Below are 25,657 nucleotides of genomic sequence, written 5' to 3' on the forward strand. Positions count from 1 at the left end.
TAATCATAGTGGTTGAGTAGGATGGGAACATTCTATAGTGTCTAAGTTTTGGTGTATGGTGTAAGTGGAAGAGGCTATCTCACCTTAAAAGTTCAAATCAGATAGGATCAAGTTATCTTCAGGTAGTCTAGAAAGGATAAAAAAATGGGCCAAAGGAAAAAGAGATGGTGACACAGAGAGATACAGGGATATGGAGAAAGAGTTACAGATAGTTAGACCATGGGAAGGTCTAAACCAAAGAAGAGGTGAAGGAATAGGAAAAGGTGAGATAGCTTTGAAAATAATTTAGGAAAACATTTTGGTACTCAAAGGAGAAGGGAGAATGGTGGTGCCATTAACAGAAGCAGCAAAGTGACGAGAAAGAACCAGTTTGGACGCAGATGTTATTATAATAAAATAACTTGTAAATACTATCCATATTTTTTTGGAGAAGTTATATGCTAATTTAATGTGTACAGGTCCATAGATAATCAATCGATCAGCATTCATTAAATGCTTATGTGTGAGGTACTTGATCATAGCATGTCTCTTGTATAAGTTGTAAAGGGGAGGACTGATACAAGGTACAGTGAATGAGAGGGCAGTGCAGATGAAAAAAATAGAAATGTTTTTGCTTGATTTTTGTTTTATTAAAATAGCATTGAAACGTTTTTATTGTTTATTCTGTTCCTACATACCAACTTCATTGATTGAAAGAGCAGGGAAAAGTTAGGGGAAAACAATCCCTTCCTGTAAGGATCCTAGATGCCAAGGAATGTAGGAAAGCTGCAGTGGAGAGTGATGGTGACAACAATAACCACCACCAACCACAACCAACAACAATGCCTAATATCCTTCAAATGGGTTGGAATCCAGATTCATAATAAAGGAATGATGTGAAAGGACAAGACAGAAAAGCTGCCTCAGTTCACAGCTGCTCCAGTATCTTTCTGGCTTCCAGTCATGGGGTGTTACAATAAAGAATTTGGTCTTGCATACATTGTATGCAAGGGAATAGTGGGACATGAATGTGATGTTGTAGATGGGACAGAGCTGGAGAGGCAAAGTTTTAGGTATTGGAAAAATTTCAAGCCCTAGGACCCATCCTTACAGATGTTTTTGGTTGACTGAAATCAATCTGATAAACTACGTAGATTAGGATTTCAAGGTTTCTTATGGGTTATTGTATAATCTTTCCTGGGCCATATCTGCATTTTATAGTTATGTCCATACTTTAACTCAAAATCATTGGATGAGCGATTTAATTAGATGATATCTATAGTACTGTTAAATATGTATTAAACACCTGGTGTGTGTGTGTGTGTGTGTGTGTGTGTGTGTGTGTGTGTGTGTGTGTGTGTGTGTGTAAGGTACTATATATGTGGTTATGAATTCATAGGCATCACTAGACAGCCAAAGGCATAGTGCCCTTTGGCACAAAATATTGAAAACCCTTGATCTAACATGTCTTCCAGATTCTGTGATTCACCTTGACTGACTCTTATCCATGTCCCCCCACAAGTTACAGTGTTTTAAAGTGTTTTTCTGCCACTCCTGTGAGATACATAGAACACATAATATTGTGCTTATTTCATAGATGGAAAAATGGGGGCCTATATGGTTAAAGGGACTTAGTAGAGTTTACACAGCTAAAAAATGGCAGAGTTGAGATTTGAAGCGAGACTGTCTCCAAACCTGATGTATTTTATACTACACAATACTTTATTTGATGACATAAAAAACCCAATAAATTAGGGGACCACTTATCACTTTAACTCCAAAAAGTCTAGATAATTCATAAGATCAGAGACCTATAGTCAGGATATTTTTGTATCTCCTTTAGTGCCTATTACACTGTCTTGCAATTCATGGACCCTAGGCCAAGAATCCTTGCCTTAGAGAACAAGTCTAATCTTGCTTTATAGTTGAGGAAACTGAGGCCTATAGAGGTGAAGTAATTTGCTCAAGGTCAAACGCATAGGATGTAGCAGAAATTGCAATTCATCATAGGTTTTCTAATGTCAAGTTCAATAGTGTTTCTATTACAACACACTCCTGGGTAGGGATGGATGGGGTTCAGTTTTCATCATTGTGGGGAATGCCCACATTAATGAGGTCACTGATCCATTTGAGTTTTGAGTACAGCAATATGAATTGATCATGATTATAGCTAGAGGACCTGTGGCCAGAAAATGGCAGGCTCTTTCCATGAAAAGCCTTATGTGAAAGTCCTTTACTTTCTGACACATTTTCATAACAATTCCAAGTATATTAGCAATAACCTTAAAATGCAGTAATTTTCATTAATAAACTTTCATGTGATTTACAAGCCAAGGTGATAAAGCATAGCTGTATCCCAAATCATGATCATTTGATATTTTATGGGCTTGGATTATTTTATTTATGACTTTCTATGATGAATACAGTGTTCTTATTAAAAATAAATGAATTTTAGTGTTAAACTCTGTTAATGTTTACCATGCAACACGTGCCTTCTAATCTACTTACACTGTATCAAGAATATCAAGAAGTATTTACCAACTAAAATTCTTTGAGCATTTTTATCCTTATATCCCCACAGTCTAGAAGACTCTGTAGGACATACATTGATGCATGGAAAAGGGAAAGACCATCCCAAGACAGAGAAATTGGCATATTTCTTCATATATACATACATGTGAACATATGCATGCATGTATATATCTACATATACATAGATGTTTTACATGTCACGTGTTAAATTACATGTTAAAAACAAATTTTTAAAATTGGGATTTTTTAAGTTTGAATTCCAAATTGTTTCTCTCCATCTTCCCTCTTTCCCTTTCCTCCTCTCCCAGCAATCAGATATAGGTTACACATGTGCATTCATGTAAAACATTTCCATGTTAGTCATTTTGTACAGAAAAAAAGAAGGAAAGAAAGAAAGAATAGCATGTTTCAGTCTGTATTCAGATAATATTAGTTCTTTCTCTGGAGGTTGATAGTATGCACCATCATTGGTTCTTTGGGATTATCTTAAATCGTTGTTTTGCTGAGAATGTCTTGGATAGTTCTTCATCATACAATATTGCTGTTACTGTCTGGTTCTGCTCACTTCACTTTGCCTCAGTTCCTATAAATAGTTTCAGGTATTTCTGAAATCATCCTGCTTGTTATTTCTTATGGAGCAATAATATACCATAATCGTATACCACAGCTTATTTAGCCTTTCCCAAGTTGATGGGCATTCCTTCAGTTTCCAATTCTTAGCCACCACAAAAAGGACTGCTATAAACATTTTTGTATAAATAGGTCCTCTTCCCTCCCCTTTTTGATGTCATTGGGATATAGATCTAGCAGTGGTATTGCTGCATCAAAGGATATACACAATTTGATGGCCTTTTGGGCATAGTTCCAAATTGCTCTCCAGACTGGTTGGATTAGTTCACCACTCTACCAACAAAACATTAGTGTCCCAGTTTCCCTATGTTCCCTCCCACATATGCTTTTCAGAAATAGGTGCATTTCCAAGCTTAGGTAGAGGCATATATATCAGAAATGGTGAGGAGATGGATCTAGCTGAAGAGGACATGTGTGAATCCCTTTTCACATGGGTGGTGTGGGATCATATTAGGTTATTCTATGAAAACTAGTCTATGAAATTTGTGTTTAGTTCAAAGAGACCTGGGGAGTCATTGCAAATAGTGCTGTGGATATCCCATTTTTAACCTTCCTTTTTTATCACTGTGCTGAATATCAAATTACATCATCACAACTGCTGAACAGGAGGCAGAAAAAAATGCCAGACTCACAAAGAATGGTGTGAACTTGTCAAAGAGACAAGTTTTAAGACTCATCATTCAAAGTCTGACAAGTGCCTTGTCAGAGGGTGTTTCAGACTCATTTTCAAATGAAGATATGAGAAAATGGAACCCTTCCTTGCTCTCCCACTTATTTAAAATCTATATACATGCCCTCAGCCCCCAAAACCTGTACATCCCCTTTTAGAATTTTCACACCTACAAAGCCTATCAATGTGCTTACTTCTACAAGTGACCACAGAACTACTGTTCCTTCATTGAGGAAAGCTTCCAGGCTGTGATTTGTGATTTGTTACATTGAAGATAAATAATCTAGGACCCTATTCATGGAGTTTTAAATAACATCAGTGCTCCCATTTAGAACGTTGATGGCACTTACATTATAGCAAGAAGAGAAACAATAGAATTGAACACCTTATTCCATCTTTACGATAGTCTATAGTTCTAGAAATAAAAGACTGGTTACTTTATAAGAAATCAGAAACAGTAACTGCCTAGACCGATTTATAGAATCGGTTTATAGAAGGAAGGTAGGACCATAGATCTAGAAGGGATTCCAAAGACCATAAAGTCCAATCTCCATTTCCACATTCTCTGTTTTAGAGAGAGGAAATTGTAGGCAGGTTAAATGACTGGCCCAAGACACTGGGGACTTTCACCTAAGGTCTTGGGCTCAGAATCAGCTCTTGCTCCATTGTAGCAGTGGAATCTTTAAAGGCAGTGATGTATTATATCCACAAGATGCTAACTGACTGATTTTGTCAATTCAATGAAATAAGCAGTCACTTTATTGATGGGAAAAAACAAAAGCAAAAAAGCAGTCAAAGGGCTTGCTTACAATGACCTATATCACTGGTTTGAACAGCTAATTAACTCAGAGAGTCTATAAATGTAGTTGTAAACAACTTGGCACATCTGGGCTGGTGACCTTTTATGGCCCCTTCTATTCAATACTTTCTAGCTTCTCTCCATGATCAATAATGCAGCTCCCATAACTCACAGCCTCCTCCCAACTTTCTGGCCAATAATAGCAATTCTTTCCTTTGCTTATATAGCATATCTTTTTTTATTCTTCTTCTACAGTATGTTTGAAAATATTGTAATAAAAATGGGAAAGGAAAATAAGCAAATGATTTTTCTAACTTAAAATAATTCATTTTAAGTCAATTTAGGCAAATAAGAGAAAATGTGTCATTTATGGTAGGTGCCTGATACTGGACAAATAATGAAACTGAACTGAATTTCAGATATGCCATATGCGATGGATCAGCATGTCACTGAATTAAGACTGACAGTTGATTTGTACCTACTTGTTAAAAGTAGCTATGGATGTGCCAGAATTAGGACATTTGAGTAGCATTTTATAAAAAGGTCAATTGGAAGAGAATATTTGTCTGAACTTGTTGATAAATACAGTGTTTCTACTTTCTACTCAGTTTTAGCGATAGATCTGACAGTTATGACCCATTTTGAAAATTATTTGTTGATATGGATACTAGTGTGTACCAACTGAAACATGAGATATCACATGGCTAACATGTGTTAATTAATACGTTAATACATCAGCCTTTTATTTCATGAAATTGCTTAGCATTTGGTCATCTGGGCATGTAGTTGCATGCTCTTATAGATGTGTGATTTATTTTAAGCAATATTATGCGATAATACAACTAATAAGATTTGTTACCAAACTACTTGAATATACCAATAATCAGAATGAACGAGCAAAGAATGAAAGGACATCTATTAAATATTTACTAAATTCCAAGGACTATGCCATAACAAGAATAGGTTCTATAACATTATAAACATTGAAAAGTATTTTTTTGAAACACCTTGTGAGACAGGTGGTCCCAAATACGAGGAAATTGAAGCTCTAGGAGTTTAAGTGATTGCCTGTGATCCAACAGGTAGTTTTTGAGCTGAGACCTCAGGATTCTAAGGCCAGTCCTCCATCCAATATCCCAGTCTGTCATCATTTTTATCCATGAATCACTCAGTTACAGTGTCTTTAAAAAAGAAAAAGAATAAAGAAACAAAACTTTTCAGTCACTCCCTTTTTAAGTGTTCTTTAGTATTTTTTGCTTGTCCACTCATTCCATTCACCTTCTTTTTATGGCAGCTTTTTTTCTTTTGGTTCCACTATCTTTATTTTCTATCATTTCTTTAATTTTTCCTCATCTTTCCTTATGTTTCTTATATTTGTTTTTCCTAATTGCATTATAATATTCCCTTACATTATCATTTATTTCTAGCCATTTATTTAGTCATTTAACATGTTATTTAACTCTTATTGACTATTCAAGTTGCTTCGAGTTTTTTTCCCCACATTAACAAACAAAAACTTCCATAAAAACCTGTTTTTGTTGTTATTGTATCGATAACACTCTAAAGTTATATTCCCAGTACTGGTTACTTAATGGACACTGAACCGCAGGACTTTTGAGTTAGCTTGATATTAGGTTCCCAGATTCATGGCACCTGCAACCAACTGACCATAGCAAGTGGATGGGGACATGAGTGACTGCACCTACATTCGATTTGGTCAGTTCTCTACTGAGGTCAGAGTTCCCACCTCTGTCAGGTTGGTATTTCCTGGTGCTAGCTTTTCATCACAAAGCACCACTGTTGAAGCCTAGTTCTTATTTTCAATGAGAATACTTTTCCTGACATATCATATGATACCCTGTCATATACTATATATTATTGCTCAACTGGCTGACTTGATTTTCCTGATACCTGGAATTTCCTCTCTCAACTGCATGTATTTGCAGCAGCTGTTTCCTATGCCTGCAGTGCTTCCCTCTTCAAGTCTGCCTCTTAGAATCCCTAGCTTCCTTCAAGACTCAGCTCAGGTGGTACGTCATATATAAGATTGTTCCCCACCCTCCTTACATGTTAGTGCTCTCTCTGTCACAAAAATTACATTTAGTCTACTTTGTGTATTTTTTTTTTACTTATTTCCCTGTATATGCAGGGTAATAAAATTAAAACTGAACCCCAGGGGCATCTGTTTAGTCTAACTTTCCTCATTATTATATAGTATAGCTAGGTGACACAATGGATTGAGTCCAGGCTTTGAGTCAGGAAGTCTTCTCTTCCTAAGTTCAAATCTAGCCTCAGATACTTACTAGATGTGTCACCCTAGCTCTGATTATCTCAATTTTTTTATCTATAAAATGAGCTGGAGAAGGAAATGAATGGCAAACCACTCCATATCTTTGCAAAAGAAATCCCAAATGGGGTCAACAAAGAGTTGGATATGACTGAAATGATGAGTCCTGAAATTAATAAATATCTGAGACTGGATTTCTCAGGGCTTTCTGACTCCAAATTCAGGGCTCTATTCATTCCATAAACATCACCCACCTCTTGAACAATGAGTCTTAAGTACTGTATATGTGTGCTATGAAACTTTTTGGCAGCCTGATGAACACTATGTATCCCTGATCAGAATGTTCCTAAATGTATAAATTAAGATATATAGGATTCCAAAGGAAATTGATTACTTTGAAATATAGCTATTAAAGTATTTAAAAAGTTCAAAATCTCAAGGTTAAGCACCTTTCTAGGTCATATTTGTCCTAACTATAACATTTGAATAATGTATTGATTTTGCAGGATGTGAACTAAAGAATGAAAAACTACTAACAAATGACACTGTTTTATCAGAATCATCAAAATCAAATTTTCTCTTTCTCATCTTTTTTTGTGGTCAAAATGAGTTTCACTCTTCGAATCACTGTCTAAAAGAATAGCCAGTGCCCCCTGCCCATATTCATAAGCAAATTGTCTTCCAAGGATCTCAGACGTGAATCAAAGACTAAAATTTCTTTGTTATCTATGTTCTCTACCAACTTCTTGGTAGCTTTTTCCCTCAGTCATACTGAATCAATAATATACAGCCTTTTAGGAGTCAGGAAACAATTTAATTTTGTGTTTTTCCAGAACCTTCCAAAAGATGATGTGCAGCAAATATTTATTTTTTTCCTTTAAATTGAATGAATTCATAGGATTACAGGGTCATAGCTTTAGAGGTAGGAGCAATTTCAGAGGCCATCTAGAGCAGCCTCCCCCCATTTTACAAATAAAAATACCAAAGATCAGAGGGCAAAATGACTTTTATAAAGTCTCCCATTAAAAAAAATCATTTTAGAATCTTTAAAAAATATTTTAAAACACTTCTAGTGACATTTTGGGTTGAGTTTTCTTGCTTAGAATCAACATCTTTTGCAAACAGATAAATTCCCTGGGTTGAAAGGTAGGGGAAAGAGAGAGACACAGAGAGACGGAGTGAGACACAGAGAGACAGAGAGAGAGACACAGAGAGACAGAGAGAGAGACATAGAGAGACAGAGAGAGAGAGAGACAGAGATAGGTGCAGACACAGAGACACAGAGAAAGACAGAGAGACAGAAAGAGACAGACACAAAGGACAGAGACAGACACAGAAACAGTTAAGATTGAGCCTGTGTTTCTAAAGCATTATTTTAAAGTACTGTAATACATTTTGTAGACTACATTGGTTTTGTTACATTTTGCTTCAGCATTAATTAATCAGAAGGTTGAATGGGACTAACATTGGAGGTAAATGGATCATTTTTAAAATTACCTGCTTAATCTACAGTGCCTCTTTTACTTGCTTCAAGACTCTAATTAAGAATTGTCTGAATAAGCATTGGTATTTTAATTGAGGTAGAAGGGGAAGAAGATGAAACACAGGGACAGGAGAGAAACTAGTTTTCTAAAAAGTGAAACGTTGCTCTCTTAAAAGACTGGAGTGGGCTTTACAAAAAGTGCTTACAATGGAAAAATTTTAACAGTTCCATTTAACTACACAAGTAACACCAATATACTAATTATTCTAAAATGAGTCCAGAATTCACTATGTGGTTATGGCTTAATGAAATACTTGAGCTCCATTACACCAAGAAATAAAATGTTGGAAATTCATTTCTGGTAATTCATGCATAATTGAAGTGATGGGCTAGTGAGAAACCTACCAGAATGTACCCATTTTGATATCTTCATTCTCCTTCTATTCATACTTGAAGGTTTATGGCCAAAAAAAATGTGTAAATGCATTGGACTCATAACTTTTATGAACTATTTAAATGTATAATGAAGACAATTCATAAAAGCTTCTAATTATGTAAATGTAACACTAAATATGGAGAATAAAACATCTTGTTTACATTTTATAGAAACCTACTATAAAGAAAAGAATATTAGGAAACATATGCATATATATTGTATAGAATGAACATTGTGTCCATTTTTATCAAAGTTTCTTTTCTAGGGTCTGTTAAATAGTTTCAGAGAAATGACAGCTGTAAAACTTAACAGGAAAGCTCAGAAAGTGAGTCGTTCTGGGAAGCAGAACTTCCTAGTTTAACTAATAACACTCCCCCCATCCCCTTTATCTTTGAAAGTCCTATAAAAATCTTGGAATTTACTTTCCTGACTTGTTAGATCTAGTTCAGTGAGTGGGATTCAATCTGTCTTTTTTAGTTAATGTTCTCAACCCAAGGGTCATCCTTCTAGTCATCCGTTTTCCTGCAGAGAACCAAAGATATAGGTAAAGAAGTTGTAGGAGATTGGATTGGAATTGGCATTAATGCACCCCTCCCCCAATTTATGGTTGGTTTTTTTTGTATTAATTCTTGAAATATTTATTTATGTATTATTTTGTCTTCAAAATAAAAACTAACAAAGAAGCTATGTTAATTGAATCTAGAAACACAGAATCATGCAAGAAGAATGACAGGGATCATCTTGCTTAATCTCCACAATTTTCAGTTAAAGGGACTGCAGCCAAGAGACTTGTGGAGATCACACAGAGAATCAAGGGGTACTCAGGGATTAGAACTCAAACATCTGCATTCCCAGTTCTGCAAGCTCACTGCCTAGTTGAATTCAGGATACATTTTTTTTGATATATGGTCTCTGCTCAATGAATTAAAATGCTGTGAAAAAATGTCTTGATCCAAATTCCTTCCATGCTTGGTAGATGGCATATTCCAGTTGGGTTTCAATAATCCAAATGCTTCCATATAATTTGGCTAAAGATTCAGTTCTTTCAGTTGTTTGTCATCATGTAGATTATTTTTATGTAATCAAAATCAATCAACATTCAAACAAAAATTTATGAAGCACCAGGCACAGTGCCTGAACTGGCACTAAGTGCCAGGCACAGTGTTAGATGCTATTGATAACAAGTAGTACAAGGAATAGAGGGCATCTAGGTGGCACATTAGATAGAGCACTGGGTTTGGAATCAGGACAATTCATATCCAGGATTTCATATCTGGCCTTAGGTTCTTACTGGTGGTGTGACACTGCATAACTCTGTTTGCCTCAGTTTCCTCATCTGTTAAATGAGCTGGAGAAGGAAATGGCAAACCACTCCAGTATCTCTGCCAAGAAAATCCTAAAATGAGGGAGTAACAAAAAGTCAGACATGACTACACAACAAAACAAGGAATGGAACAATCCCTGTTCACAATTATTTTAAATCCTAAAGGAAGAGATACAAGTATGAATAAAATATACATACAAAATAGCTAAATACAAGATCATTTGAAATGGAGAGCATGAGCAGATGGGGGGGCAGGAAAAATTTCTAACAATAACAAAAAATAGCTAACATAGCACCTATCACGTGCCAGGAGCTGGGCTAAATGTTTTACCAATATTATTTAAATTAATCCTTACAACAATCAAAGGAGGTAGATGTTATTATGGTCTCTATTTTACAGTTGAGAAAACTGAGGTTAAATGAGATGAATAGTGAAAAATAGCTAAGTGCCTACCACACCACTCCTCTGCCAGGCAATTCCTGTCTTAAATGATCATATTTTAAACATACCAAGCAGAGTGAAGGGGACACGACTGCCAAAATTCCCCCAACATATCTCCCATAAAACAACCACTGAAGACAAAAAATTGGAAATGGAGCAAAAAAGCCTAAATAAAGTCAAAGAGTCACTTTTTGCAGTGCAGAGAAGCTGAGAGACAGGAAGAGAGGACTGGCAACACTGGGGCAGGGTTTAGCCAGAAGCCACAGGCATACCAAATTCACAGGTAAGATAAGGTGACTAAAATCCTCATCAGAAAGAGATTCCAGGACATCTCTATGCTAGCACTGGGTTCAGGACCAGATACCATTTGGCAGCTCTGTAGTTTATTACCCAGTTTCCACTTATAGTTCCAGGGCAGAAAGGAGAAGTAATAGTCACAAAGGAACTATGTATGAACTCACCTGGGTAGAGACTAAAACACAGACCAAAAGGGCAGTAACCAGACCTGTCACTGAATCCCTTCACCCTGCTAGGACAGAAAATCTACAGGCCCCAAGATCAAGCCATAGAAGTTCAGGCCAATCCCAGCCCCTTACTCTGAGGGGAGCAGAGTTCAACTTTACCATAAAGTCCAAAATCAAGAAATGGACTACAAAAATAGGCTAACAACATAAAAGGTACCTGATCATAAAAATCTTCTGTGTTGACATGGAAGCTCAGGACATAAACTCAAAAGAAAACAATTTGAAAACATTTATAAGGAATACCTCAAAGAAAAATGTAGATTTGAGAGAAACCCAACCAGCATTTCTAGAAGATATAAAGAGATTTTAAAAAGATCAAACATGATTTTAAAAAGAGCGGTAGATGAAAAATTGTTAAAAGAAATGAAAGCTAGGCAAGAAAATTAGGAAGAGACCATATGTGGTTATATCAGTGATGAGAGTAGATATGAGTAAAAACAGCGAAAAATCAATTCTGTTTTTCTTCCCATCTATTGATTTTCCTTGTTAATTCATCTTCAAAAGCTCTTGGGATAATCTGACTCATCTGGGTCTCAAAACTAGCTTTCTAAGTACAAATTTTGCTTCTATCACTCTTCACTGGCATCAAGCCCCAGATTATCAGTTTTCTCAATGAGATCCATGATTACTTAAAAGAGATGGGACAAATATGAAGACCTATTGTACACACTAGGTTAAGCAGTTGGATGAGAAACCCTTTGAGACAGTCAATCAGTATGCGTGTATATCTGCCTCTTTCTATGTATATCTATATGTACCTATAGATAAACCTATATCTATATGATGGAAAATAAACTAGATTTTGAATTGAATAGGAGGAAAAGAACAGCTTTCAGGATTGGGGAACGTGCAACCTAGAGATCACATGTGGCTTTCTAGGTCTTTTGGTACAGCCTTTTGACTGAGTCCAAGTGTACCAAACAAATCTTTTATTAAGGGAATTTGTTCTGTGAAGTTTGAATTCAGGCAAAGAATGACACTTGAGGACCTACAGGACCACAAATGGCCTCAAGATCACAGGTTCCCCACCCCTGGCTTAGGTGTTTATTAATATTTTAGTAGTATAATAATAATTATTACTACTGTGGAAAACTTCTTTTAACGCCATGTGGAGGGTTTTATGATTTTTTAAAAAAAGATGTGTCATAAGATGAGAAGGCATTTATATGATTTGTGGGCTGTATGATTTGAGAAAATACTCACATTTCTAAGAAGACAGATCCCTTAAAATATGTAGTCTTGAAATTTTTTATTGCTATTTTAATTATAAATGAAAAATATGTTGATTACTTTTAAAAAAAAAATAGACTATTTTTTCCAGGTGTTAGCATGGGAAGTTTACAAATCATCTATCAGCAACCAACAAGCATTTATTAAGCACCCACTCCATGCCAGACACTGTTCTTATTTGGATTTTGTAGTTAACTTCATTTTCTTCTTTTTACTAATTCATTGTCTGTAAAATAAGGATGAGCTTTCCCTCTTAATTCCCAAATGAATTCTTAACTTAGCACACCTCAGTCAGAAAACTACAACACTTTTTACACCTGCGGAAGCTATTGCTGTTAGAAATTTGATGATCACATCAGTTCTCTCTGATGAATTCAATTATTTAAGTGACTTCCTCGTGTTATAAATTAAAAAGATCCCCATATAGTTTGGAAATGGTATCATTAATTGAATCCCGACAATGAAAAAATGAAAGGAAATATTTCTCACGGAAGTTAATGTTTCAAATCAGAAAAGATGATGTAGATTTTCAGGTTCTTGTCCACTTCATAAAATGGACCCCTTATATGGCCCTTATTGACACAGCTTCCCTCTCAGTCCTTTTTTTTAATCTCTAATTTTCTTTGCCTTGCCTAGCCAGCTTCATATCTGTAAGCTAAACTGTAGCCCTAATATTTCTTATTTTCCCAATTTTCAGGGAAATTTTTTATAACCAGATCTAACCTCCTCTCTAGACTTTCTTTCCCTCTCTTATTTTCATGATCTGTTTTCTGGTTCTTTTTTTCCCTTCTATTCCAAGGCTCCCAATCCAAAGATGATACTTCTACTCTAACTCTTAATTAGACACAGGAAATATGTCACTTCAGCTGAGATGTGAGGTTCCTTCTTTTTACCTGGTATGTTTAAAATATGATCATTTAGGATAGGAATTGTCTGGGGATGGAGTAGTGTGGTAGTCCCTTAACTATTTTTCACTATTTTTCTTGTATCATTTCATCTCCCTAAAATTGTTGTATTGAATTTGGACACCTCGTTGGGCTGAAGACTGATGCTAATGAGACCAACATAATGACTAAAGTCTCTCAATAATAATGAGTTTCACTTTGTTTTGGGCTGACTCTTATCTCTCCTAATTTCAGACACATATGTTGCACACATATGCCATACTGACATTTGCCTCAGCCGCGCTCATTTTCATAATGTTCCACATTCTCATCAGTAACCAGCCTTCCCCTCTTTGGGTATCCATGTTCCCACCACCCCCATTTTCAGTTCCCTTTTCTGTCTTTCCCTACTATAATGTAAGCTTTTTGACAGTAGAGATTGTCTTATCAAATGCTTGGCAAACAATAAGGGCTTAAGTAAATGTTTTTTTCTGTCTTACTGATGATGTCCGTACAGTGGAGTTACTTTTTTGTCCATTTAATTTACTTTTTTGGGGACTGAGTCTCTATGTCTCATTCAGGCTGGAAGTGTAGCAATCACTGAATAAGCTAGATCCCACACCTGGACTGGTACAGGAGTTTTGACCAGCCTCCTATCTGATCTGGATGAGTTCAGATGGTGCATAGAGTACTGGGCTTGGGGTCAAATAATCTGAGTTTAAATCTGGCCTCAGACACATCATATCTGTGTGACCCTGGGCAAGTCACTTAACTCTATTTGCCTATGTCTCTTCATTTGTAAAAGGAGCTAGAGAAGGAAATGGCAAACCACTTTGGTATCTTTGCCAACAAATGGGGTCACAGTCAGATGAGACTGAAACAAAGGAACACCAGCCACCAGTGGGGGAACCTGCTCCTAAGAGTTCACTGTCTTGGTTCTGGAAACAGTGAAAACATCTGAAAGGTTTAGCACATTGTATCTCTGAACTCCTCAGCACAAATTATCCACTAGCCTCTACTTCCCCAATAGTAGGGATTAAAACATGTACTCAACACACTCACCCCAAAATTTACCTTCCTACCTGAAAGATATTTGCTTTAAAATTTCTTAAATCACCTTAATGTTTTTCATTTTTGACTGTTCTTTATTATACAAAGGACAGAAGTCACTTCTACTTTAAGAATAATATCCTATTCAGTTTGGGTTTGGCATTTAAGGGACTATTTCATAAATATATGTATTGATTAGTTGTTGAAGAAGGAGGAAAGAATAACCTTGGGTTTTATTTTCTTATAATCCTTTCCCAAAATTCTGCCACTGCCTGGATTCTTCATTTTTCAAATTTCCTTGACAGTGAAACCACTCTTTTTGCAGTCAACAAGGGAACTTAATTCAAGCTTGTGCTTAAGTCTAAGGAAATTGGTCTCAGCTGCTCTTCTGATCTCTCTCTGTTTTCTACTTCTTTATAGCAAATGCTTGTTCAAAATTAAAAAAAAAAATCAGCTTGTCTTTATATGGGGACAAAACTCATTATAACAGTACAGAAATGAATTCAAAAAGACTTCAGGGTAAATGATGCCAATTTACCAGGCAGTGTTGAGGTATAGGAGGATCTTGGACATATACATATATGAATATGTGTATATATTCATAAAAATGCATATATGTATACATATACTATACACCCATCCTTATTAAGCTCCTACCATAGGTCAGGCATTGTGCTAAGTGCTAGCAATACAAAAAGAGCAAAAGACAGTCCCTGCCCTCAAGAAGCTTATAATCTAATGGGCAGGAGTATGTGTATTTGTGTGTGTTTCTTAGTCACATGTTTCCCCTATATGTGTGCCTTTTAAATGTGCTCCCTGATTTGTTGCATATTTCCTTATAATGTCTTTTTTTTGTATATGTGCATGTGTTCTCATTCTAGTGAATGTAGAAACATGTACTCTCTTCATGAAGAAAACTTATTATGTGATTTGTTATGCAGCTTGATTGAATGTTCATTTTTTCAAGCTAATATATCCTTTCAGTGATTCACAAAAGTCACATTGTGTTTGTGTTTTTCTCCTTAACTACAATTGTAAATGCGTGCTGATTCACAGATTACATGAATCTAGATAGATTTTTCCAGGGACCTTTGTGTGAAAGAGGATGCCCCATTGCTGCATTTTAACCAAAACATATCATGAAGCACTTTTTAATGGCTTGGATATAAATGAACTTATCTGCAAACTAGTAAAATAAGAATCCATACTGCAATTTGCTTTTAGAGTATAAGAAAAGGAGTAAATTCTTCTGTGTTGGAGCTCAAGGTTAGCAATACAAGAAAATGAATATTGATGCATCCAGAAACTAAAAAAATATCATATTGGTCCCAACACAGCTGACTCCTCAGAGACCAGTAGTGAAGAGATTGTTCAAATGGAAACAAAGAGTTGCTAAAATGGAACACACCATCAAAGCAGTCAGCAGCAGTCTGGATGAGCCCCTGCTTTCAGGTACAAAGCTTTCTGGCATGGATGACACATCTTCTTCCCTATTATTTTTATTTATTTATTTATTTTGTTTTCATGCTGTCTCTGCTCTTTTAGGTTCTGGGAGCAGAGCTGCTAGAATAGAAGAAAAATATGCTTTTCTTGCAGAAAGACTAAAAAGTGGAAACTGCTGAAAGTTTTGCAAAAAATTTGTCCATAATCAGGTTCTATATTCCCAGGAGTTTGAGGTAATTTGAGTGAATAGAAGAAAATTCTCTCTAGTATTTCCAATCATTTCTTCTCTACTGGCAACTCTCCTTTCCCCCTTCTCATTTCAAACATGTCCCATCTTCCCATTTTTGAAAACAAAATAAAACAACTAAAACTAAAATACTGCTAAGCCCAAATATTACCTCAAGCTATTAGTCTACTTTTCTACTTCCTTATATTTTTTAAAGAAATTATCTCCACCATCTGTGTCAGCGTACTAGACATGTTCAGAGGACAGTGACTGGACCAACTTGGCTGGTGTAGGGAAGTAATGACAAATAAAATTTAAAAAGTAAACTGGAATCATTAAGGGGTTTCTCAGTCTGTATTTTTGGTGATCGCAGAAGAATTCTACCCACCAGCATGCCCACAGGACTGGAGGTCAAATAGGTGAGCAGTCAAACTGAAAGGAAAAGAAATTTATTAGTGTGCCAAGGAATACTACAAATTGGAAGCAGCTTTAGCCTCCATGGTTGTACAACAAAGTAGAACCTAAGACACACAGTCATTATGTAGAATTGTATACTAAAAATAATCCTATTAGGGTATAAAGGGAAATACTATTCTTAGAATGGGTGAGAGAGCAACTTTGGAGAGGGAGTCTTCTTGAGAAGAGAGGGCAGCTTCCCTGGATATTGTGGCATTGGGTCTGTTTTCACATTTAGCAACTAGAACAAAGCATTTCTTGCTAAACCAAGAAATTTCTACTAGAGAAATTCAACTGCTAGTCATGGGCATAATATGAGATGAAATATTGGGACAAAATTGAGTAGGTTTTGTGTTGTGATTTATATTTCTCCAAGTTCCCCCTTCAGGATCACAACAATCAATTAACTGATAAGCATTTATTAACTATGTATTATATGCCAAGCACAGTGCCAAATGCTATGCAATGAAAGATCAAAAATAATTCTTGTCTTCAATGGGGTGCATCAGGAAGGACCTAAGGGCTGTGCAGAGCTCTAAGAGCAGAAAATAGCACATGCATGAGAGCATTTGGGGGAGCAGCATGGTGTAGTAGAAAGGATGCTTGGTTTATCGTTATCATTTGACCTGGGTTTGACTACTAACTTTGGTACCTGTTCATTGTGTGGACCTAGTTTCCCGTAAAATGAAGGCATCAGTACTTATGTCATTGGATTGTTGTGAGATACTGTATATAAAATAATTTGTAAAGCTAAATATATTTTATAAATGTAAATTATTATTATGTAAACATTCTCAGCTTAATTTGGTTATTTTAATAAATACAGAGAAGATAGTAAGAGGAATTGCATCTGGATAATTCAAATGGTCATCATGGGAAAATGAATAAGCTATTTTGTAGTAAAAAATGAACCTATGAGGTGATGACGTGTTCCCAAGTGAAAATGTTCACAAAGAAGGTTAGCTGTTAAGAAATACAAAATTGGAAGTCAGGAGTGAGGTCAAGACTAGACTTTGGACACACATGCATGTGCTGTGTGTTTTGTGTGTGTGTGTGTGTGTGTGTGTGTGTGTGTGTGTGACACTCTGAGGAAGAGATGGGAGGCAGCATCTCCCAGGGACATCAAAACATCACCACTACCACCTTGGTCATTATCTCACTTCAGATCCTGATGGAAACAGACCAGGACCCTGAGCCCCAAATCCATGGGAATATTATTGCTTCTAGTCCAGTGCCCTCAGCTATTGTTCTGGAAAGCAGCACCTACAGAGACATAGCCTGGAAATGGTTCCTGTGGGTACTATAGTCATAGCTATTGAAGACTCAGAAAGGAAAATTCTTATCACCAAATTTCTTGGCACTGTTAAATAGTTTAGCATTACTAAATGATATGATTTTATCAACAATTGACATTAAAGGAGGAGGATTGACATCTGCTTTGCCACTGCATCCTCAGAACCATCGAGTTTTGTCTTTGGATTTGCAGTTAAAATCTTCCACAATTTCTATTTTACTCTTTAGAGCATGAGCTCCTTGAGAAAAGTGACCTTCTTGTTTTTCTATATGGATCTCCAGCACTTAACACAGTGCTTTATACATGGTAAGTACTAAATAAATGCATTCTTTCATCCATCTGATGGTATCCCATCTATGCTATAGATTTGCCTTTGTTGTCTTAGTAAGTTGCTGGTTCCCCTTCAAACCCAGTCTGTTGGAGATGTCATTCCTAATAAATACCTATACTTGGATTGGAGGTGGTCTGACTCTGAGTTCTTTGAGACAACAGCTCCCATAACATACCATGAAACTGCAACACATACATCCATCCATTCCATGTTCTGAAGGGGTTTAGTCTATTAAAAGAGTCAAGACAGGTAAATGACTGTAATACAAGAAAGTATGATGTATGCTAGGTCATAAGGTACAAATAGAGTGCTACAGGAGACCAGAGTGTGGAGTTTGCTTTCAGCTGTTTGGAGACCTAACAGAGGAAGGAAAATCAACAATAAGCCTTTCTTGAAAGAAGGGGATTTGATTTTACTTGTAGAAAATAGAAGGGAAATTGAAGACAAAAAACATGGAAAGGGATGGAGACAAGATGGCAGAGTAACAGCATGGGCTTTCTAGAGCACTCCCCTCAAGTCCAGTCAAATACTTATAGAAAATGACTCTAAACAAATTCTGGAGCTGCAGAACCCACAGAATGATGGAGTGAAGCAAATCTCTAGCCCAAAACATCTTGGGAGGTCATCAGGAAGTATCTATCATGCCATACTGGGAGCAGGGCACAGTCCAGTGTGTGCCACTCCAGCACAGATGGGACATTAGCAGACCTTGTGGGGGATTGAATCTCATGTATCTGTGGCAGTTTCCAGACTTCATGATCCCAAAACTCTGAGGAAAAATTGGAAGATCAGTGAGTGAGATAATAGAGTGGTCTGGTCCCAGCCCAAGGACAGCAGAGGGAGGAAAGGGTGGAGGAACCCACAGCAGGCACAGCAGCAACAGGGGCAGCTACAGCCACTGTTTCTGGAGCTCTAGGCCCACAGATTGTGGGGGGATCAAGAGACTGACAGTGCACTCCCCCTTCCCCACTGGAAGCAGAGAACTAACTTGGCAAAGACCTCAAAAGTCAAATAAATAACTAGGAAAATGAGCAAAAACCAGAAAAAGAATCAGACTATGGAATCTTACTTTGGTGACAAGGAAGAACACATATGAAAACAGAAGATAAAAAAGTCAAAGCTCCTCCATCCAAAGCCTCCAAGAAATATATGAATTGGTCTGAGGTCATGAAAGAGCTCAAAAAAGATTTTGAAAATCAAGAAAGTGAAGTAGAACAAAATTAGGAAGAGAAATGAGAGTGATGCAAGAAAGTCATGAAAAACTACTTGCTAAAGGAGACCAAAAAAAATGCTGAAGAAAATGGCACTTTAAAAAATAGACTAACCCAAATGGTAAAAGAGACCTGAAAAGTCAATGAGAAAAAGAATGCCTTAAAAAGAAGAATTTGCCAGATGGAAAAAGAGGTCTAAAAGCTAAGCAAAGAAAATAATTTCTTAAAATTAGGGTGAAGCAGATGGAAGCTAACGACTTTCTGAAAAATCAAGAAATTATAAAATAAAACCAAAAAATGAAATAAAAACCCCAGACAATGTGAAATATCTCCTTGGAAAAACAAGTGATCTGGAAAATAAATCCAGGAGAGACAATTTAAAAATTATGGGACTATCTGAAAGCCATGATCAAAAAAAGAGCCTAAATATCATCTTTCAATAAATTATCAAGGAAACCTGCCCTGTTATTGTAGAACCAGGGGGTAAAAAATATTTTAAAAATCCACCAATCACCTCCTGAAAGAGATCCCAAAAGGAAAACACCTAGGAATGTTGTAGCCAAATTCCAGAGTTCCTAGGTCAAGGAGAAAATATTGCAAGCATCCAGAAAGAAACAATTTGAATATTGTGGAAATACAATCAGGATAACACATATTTAGCAGCTTCTACATTAAGGAATCTCAGGGCTTGGAATATGATATTCCAGAGGTCAAAGGAGCTAGGATTAAAACCAAGAATCACTTACCCAGCAAAACTGAGTGTAATAATTCAGGGGAAAAAGTGGTCATTCAAAGAAATAGAGGATTTTCATGCATTCTTGATGAAAAGACCAGAACTGAATAGAAAATTTGACTTATAAGCACAAATCAAGAGAAACAGGAAAGAGGAATCATAAGGGACTAACTAAAGATGAACTGTTTACATTCTTAGAAGGAAAGATAATACTTGTGACTCTTGAGACTTTTCTCAGTATTAGAGTAGTTGGAGGGATTACATACATATAGATAGAGGCCAGGGATGAGTTGTATAGGTAAGGATGATATATAAAAAATAAAATTAAGGTGTGAGAGAGGAATATATTGGGAGGAGAAAGGGAGAAATAGAATGAGGCAAATTTTCTCTCACTTAAAAGAAGCAAGAAAAAGTTTTTTTAATGGAGGGGAAGAGGGGAAAGGTGAGAGGGAAAAAGTGAACCTTACTTTCATCACATTGGAAGGAATAATATGCACACTCAATTTGCTGCAGGAAAGTGAGAGAAGAGGTGATGAGCAGGATGTGGGGTATTGATAGAAGGGAGAGTAAATGGAAGGAGGGAATAATCACAAATAAATACTTTTGAGGAAGGGTAGTGTCAAAAAATAAAATAAAATAAATGGGGGCAGGATTGGATGGAGGGATATATAGCTAGTCTTTCACAACATGATTTTATGGAAGTGTTTTGCATAACTACACATGTATAACCTATGTTGAATTGCTTACCTTCTCAATGGGGATGGGTAAGGAGGAAGGGAGAGAAGCTGGAACTCAAAGTTTTAAAAATGAAAGTTAAAAATTGTTTTTACATGCAACTGGGAAATAAGATATACAGGTAATGAGATATAGAAATCTATCTTGCCCTACAAGAAAATAGAGGAGATGGGGATGAGGGAAGGAAGGGATTTGATAGAAGGGAGGGAAGATTGGGGGAATGTGTAATCAGAATGCATGCTGTCATTGGGTGAGTGGAGGGGAGAGGTGGAAAGAATATTTGGAACTCAAAGTCTTGTGGAAATGAATGTTGAAAACTAAAAATAAATGATTGAATTTTTAAAAAGAGATCCTAAAGATAAAAAAAACCTAAAAGAATTAAAACAGAGAAAGGATGGATATAGAAAATGTGTTTCAGGAATTTAAGGAGTTCAGTTTGTAAGGAATACACACACAGACACATACATATATTATTCACACATATTGGGTATCTAAAATGTATACATATTCATGTGTTTTGTGCATATGTACACATGTATACATATTTATGTACATATTTATGTGGAGAGCAAGAGAACACACACATATATATGGCATATATATCATATATATATACACATATATACATACACACACAGTTTTGTAGCATTAATCTTCAGTGCAATAAACACTTCTCAAGTAACTATAGTGTGAGGTGTGCTAGATTCCAGTGATGGAAAGACAAAATGAAATAGTTCCCATTCTTAAGGAGCTTACATGCTGCTTAAAGGACACCACATATACAGAGAGAAGAAAATGCAAAGTATAGCCAATGTATGAATGTATATATAAGTATAATTTCAGGCAGGGAATCAAGAAAATCCTCATGCACAACAGGGCACTTGATATGAGCATGAGAAGAAGCTAGGAATTCCAAAATATGGAGGTGAGCAGGGAAAGCATTCTGGGCATGAGGGATAGTCTGTATAAAGTCAGAGAGTTAGGAAAGAAAAAGCAATGAACATAACATTGGTGAGGTCTTATTCAAAAGATGCAGATAATAGATAATGAATTACATGCCTCAAAATTTCAGATTGTCTTTGATAGACCAGGAGTATTGTAGCTTTTTAGGCATGAGAATATGATCAAAGCTATTCCTTTGAAGGCTTAATCTGGCAGTTGTGTGCAGGATAGATCAGGGAGAGGAAAGACTAAAGGTAGGGAGACCAATAAGAAGGTTATTACAATAGTCCAGAAAAAAAGACAATGAGAATCTAATTTAAGGTGACATTGTAGCAGTAGAAAAGGGAAGGAGTGCATGGATCAAAATGGCATCATAAAAGTAAAAGAAACAGTATTGTTAAACTGTTTAAATTAAATGAAAAGGAGGTATCAAAGATGACCCTAAAGTTTTAATTATGCTATTAATAAGAATAGAAAAATTAAGACGAGGAGCAGGTTTAGGAGATAAAATAATGAATTAACTTTGAGACATAATGAATTTGACCTGCCAGTTGGCTTCCAGATGTGGACATATTTACTAGATGAGTCAAGCCAATGAGCATTTATTAGGTATTCAGTGTATGCTAGACACTATGCTAAGTAAGCAATGGAACTACAAATATGAGTAGAAAGAAAACAGTTTCTACCCTCAAGGAGTTTACATTCTAACAAAGGAAGAAAACACATAAAAAGGGGGTTGAAAAAGATGAGTGATTGTGCTTTCAGCCTGAGAGTCCAGGAGTTGAGTGTACTTTCAAGTTGAGGATGCTTCTATGGCATAAACCAGAAAGTTCAGAGGATCAGGAGTCTGGTAAAGAAGAGACTTGTCTAACATGGGCACTTTCCTTAAAATAGAGGTTCTGACAATTAACATTATCAGGGGCTTTGAAGAAATTTCAGAATCAGATAGATAAATTTAGAAATCAACCATTTATAGATGATAGTTAACTAAACCTGCATAAGTAAATGAGATCCCCAGGGGTGAATATGTAGAGAGGATTTTTAAAGAGATTTATGAGAAATGCCTAGTCTTATTTAATTTAAAAATATAGTGAAACAGAAGAATGGCAAAGTAATCTTAGACACAGGAAAGTTATGACACAGACACAGAAACCAAAGTGGGTGAAATGATTGAGGCAATAGTAGCTATGACAAGTGCTCCAAAGACGTCAAAGAAGATGAGAACTGAGGAAAAAAATGCCATTGCATTTAGTGATTGGTATGCTAAAAAGTGCAGTTGCTGTAGAGTAGTAAAGACCCCAGATAGATGGCAGGATGTGAGGAAGTTATTGAGTGCTGAGGAAATAGAGGAAATGGATGTACATGGTAGCAAGAGTTATTTTCAGTCTTATTTCAATGAAGTTTTCTGTTAAAACTGGAAACTCTGACCATGTTTCCCCACACTAATATACCTATGCTTTATGAAACGTCACCTTTTTTGTATAAATCACTCCTTGGGGAAACATAGCTAGACATGATCATAGCTCAAAATTATATGAATCATCAGTCTCATTGTGACTCTTTATAACACCCTGATCATCTGGTGTTTGGGTGGACACAGTGTGGGTATAAAAACACCATAATATTCAGACTGAAAACTCAAAATCTTTTGATTTCATCATGTTCCTCAACAAGTCAACAGAATGAGGACAAACGTACACACACACACATAGACACACACACACACACAAATGGATTCTGAGACAACTTGATTCAGTTTGGTCCAACTCTCTTTTTTCTTGGTTCATGTATATGTTTTCTTATTGGCAAATAGATTTTGTTGATTGAAAAGTGTTATCTGACAATATAAAGCTGTCTTCTCTTCCTTCTAGTTTTTTTTTTTTGTTTCCATGTTTTTGGATAGGATTTGCTTTAGTAGTAGACTGTGGAATCTTTGATTTGATCTCTTTCAGGCTGTCTACGTTGAGTACTTGAATCGATCACTCTTGACGGAAGCGATTTATAATTTTCATCAAATAAGCAGTTAACTGTGGAAAACAAAATGATAATCCCCAACAATATCTGCCATCCCTTAAATAAGTCACCACAAACCAGCAGCAATTTTCTCTTTGAAGGGTTGACTAAAAAAAAGTAGAGATTGTTGCAGAGGATGCAAGCACCTATTGAACAGAAATTCAAAATTACTGAAGTTTCTTCCCCTTAGCTTCCATCTCTGCATAGGGATGACTTTCCATTCTAAACTCAAATCCCATTTTTGATTTCTCGTTAGCTTGGTTTTCTCAAGTTACCTTGGCAAGTTGCTATGATCCTCCCTGTTTTGTCTGTGGAGTGATGGCACTTCTTTTGGCTTACTGACTATGTCTTGGTGACAGGATTTAGAGGTTGACATCATGTCTGTCAGGTATTAGAATGCTGTATGTTTGTAATTGACAGAAGAGATGTTATAAGACATAGCTTACTAGCAGAAATGTCAGGCTAGCTTGGGTTGTGGTCATGCTAATTTCTACAAACGATCCCTTTCAACTTCCTGACTGTATTTATTTTATTTTTTGTTTTGAGTGACACAGTAGCAATTTCTTCTCTCTCTCTCTCTCTCTCTCTCTCTCTCTCTCTCTCTCTCTCTCTCTCTCTCTCTCTCTCTCTCTCTGTCTCTCTCTCTCTCTCCCTCCCTCCCCCTCCCTCCCTCCCTCCCTCCCTCCCTCCCCTCTCTCTCTCTCTCTCTCTCTCTCTCTCTCTCTCTCTCTCTCTCTCTCTCTCTCTCTCTCTCCCTTTCTCTCCCTCTCTCTTTTCTAATAGCACAAGACTCTCTGTCAGTGTGGCCTTCATTTGCTGTCAGAAAGGATCTTCCTTCCTATCCTTCCTTTCTTCCTTCCTTCCCTCGCTATGCTTTGCACACAGCCGGTACTATAGGAATCTGTTTATTTTAAGTTACTCTATCTTCTACCAATGATGGCCTCACTTTATCTTGGTCATAAGATTAAAATAATATGAGGTCAATGTCTTTGAAGTGGTTGTCATAACTAAAGGGGATTCTAGGATTCAAGGAGTGAGGCCGTGAGTTTGTCATTGGAATCCCATCTGTTAGGAAACGAAGGGCTACCTAGTAGACACTTGGCCATTGACTAGTACTGCATCTCTTCTCTCCATTCATAACAGTGACTCTTTAGACTGAATATTCAGAGACTATGGTTTTCTCTGTCTTCTCACATACCCTGTTCTCTATACTTGTTTCTCAAAAGAGTATTCAAAATCAAAACTGCAATAGCTATTCAGAAAGACAAGACAATCAATTGCCCTATGACTCCTCCTTTGGCTTCTCCAGACCAAAACTCAGGCCTCCTTTCCTCTGTATGAATACAAGATCCTTGAGGATAAGAACTGTTTAAATTACATCTTTTTAGTACTTAGCACAGTGCTTGCATATAGTAAGTATAAATAAATGACTTTCCACCACATCAACCATCTATCTATCTTTTCATATATCCATGAATTTAACAGAAGACTATAGCAACTGGATGGAACATCAGAGAGCTGTTGAATGGGAGAATCTAAACAAGGGGTGGGGTCCCTGAAGCCTCAAGGCCACATGTGACCTTCTGGGTCCTAGGTCTAGTCTAGGTCCAAACTCCTTTTGATAGAGTTCAAGTTTTACAAAACAAATCCTTTTATTAAGGGGATTTGTCCTGTGAAGTTTGGTTTCAGTCAAAGGGCTGCACTTGAGGACCTAGAGGGCCACATGTGACCTTGAGGCTGCAGGTCCCCATCCCTGATATACACTTGGTAGAAAAACCAACCCCTTTCTGCCCCATGGAGGTAGACATATCAAGAGCTGTCTAGCAGTTTCACTAAAGAAAATCATTTGCCATTCTTTGGAAGCTAGGAGATAGACCAAAAAATCAAAATGTGAAGATGGAAGTTAAGGTCAGCAGGTAAGAAAAAAGCAAGAGCAGATGTAGTCAGTGTGGGAGATAAAGAGTAGAACAGGGTTCTTATCCTGGTATTCTGTTAGTTTTAAT

At 36.6% G+C, this 25,657-nt stretch overlaps 1 long non-coding RNA gene across 3 annotated transcripts in view; it reads left to right on the forward strand.

The window, feature by feature from the left end:
- The window catches only part of LOC140509221 (uncharacterized), a 131,185-nt gene extending 114,985 nt beyond the window's left edge, over positions 1–16,200 (forward strand). For 2 of the 3 annotated variants that reach the window (XR_011968598.1, XR_011968597.1), the window contains exons 6-7: positions 15,608–15,722; positions 15,816–16,199. This is a non-coding gene — a long non-coding RNA (uncharacterized lncRNA). Of the gene's footprint in view, positions 1–15,607; positions 15,723–15,815 lie in introns of all 3 variants that reach the window. The other variant, XR_011968596.1, reaches the window with a different exon arrangement.
- The last annotated feature ends 9,457 nt before the right edge of the window (positions 16,201–25,657 follow it).

This window comes from Notamacropus eugenii, chromosome 5 (genome assembly GCF_028372415.1).
Source record: "Notamacropus eugenii isolate mMacEug1 chromosome 5, mMacEug1.pri_v2, whole genome shotgun sequence".
Lineage (NCBI taxonomy): Eukaryota > Metazoa > Chordata > Mammalia > Diprotodontia > Macropodidae > Notamacropus > Notamacropus eugenii.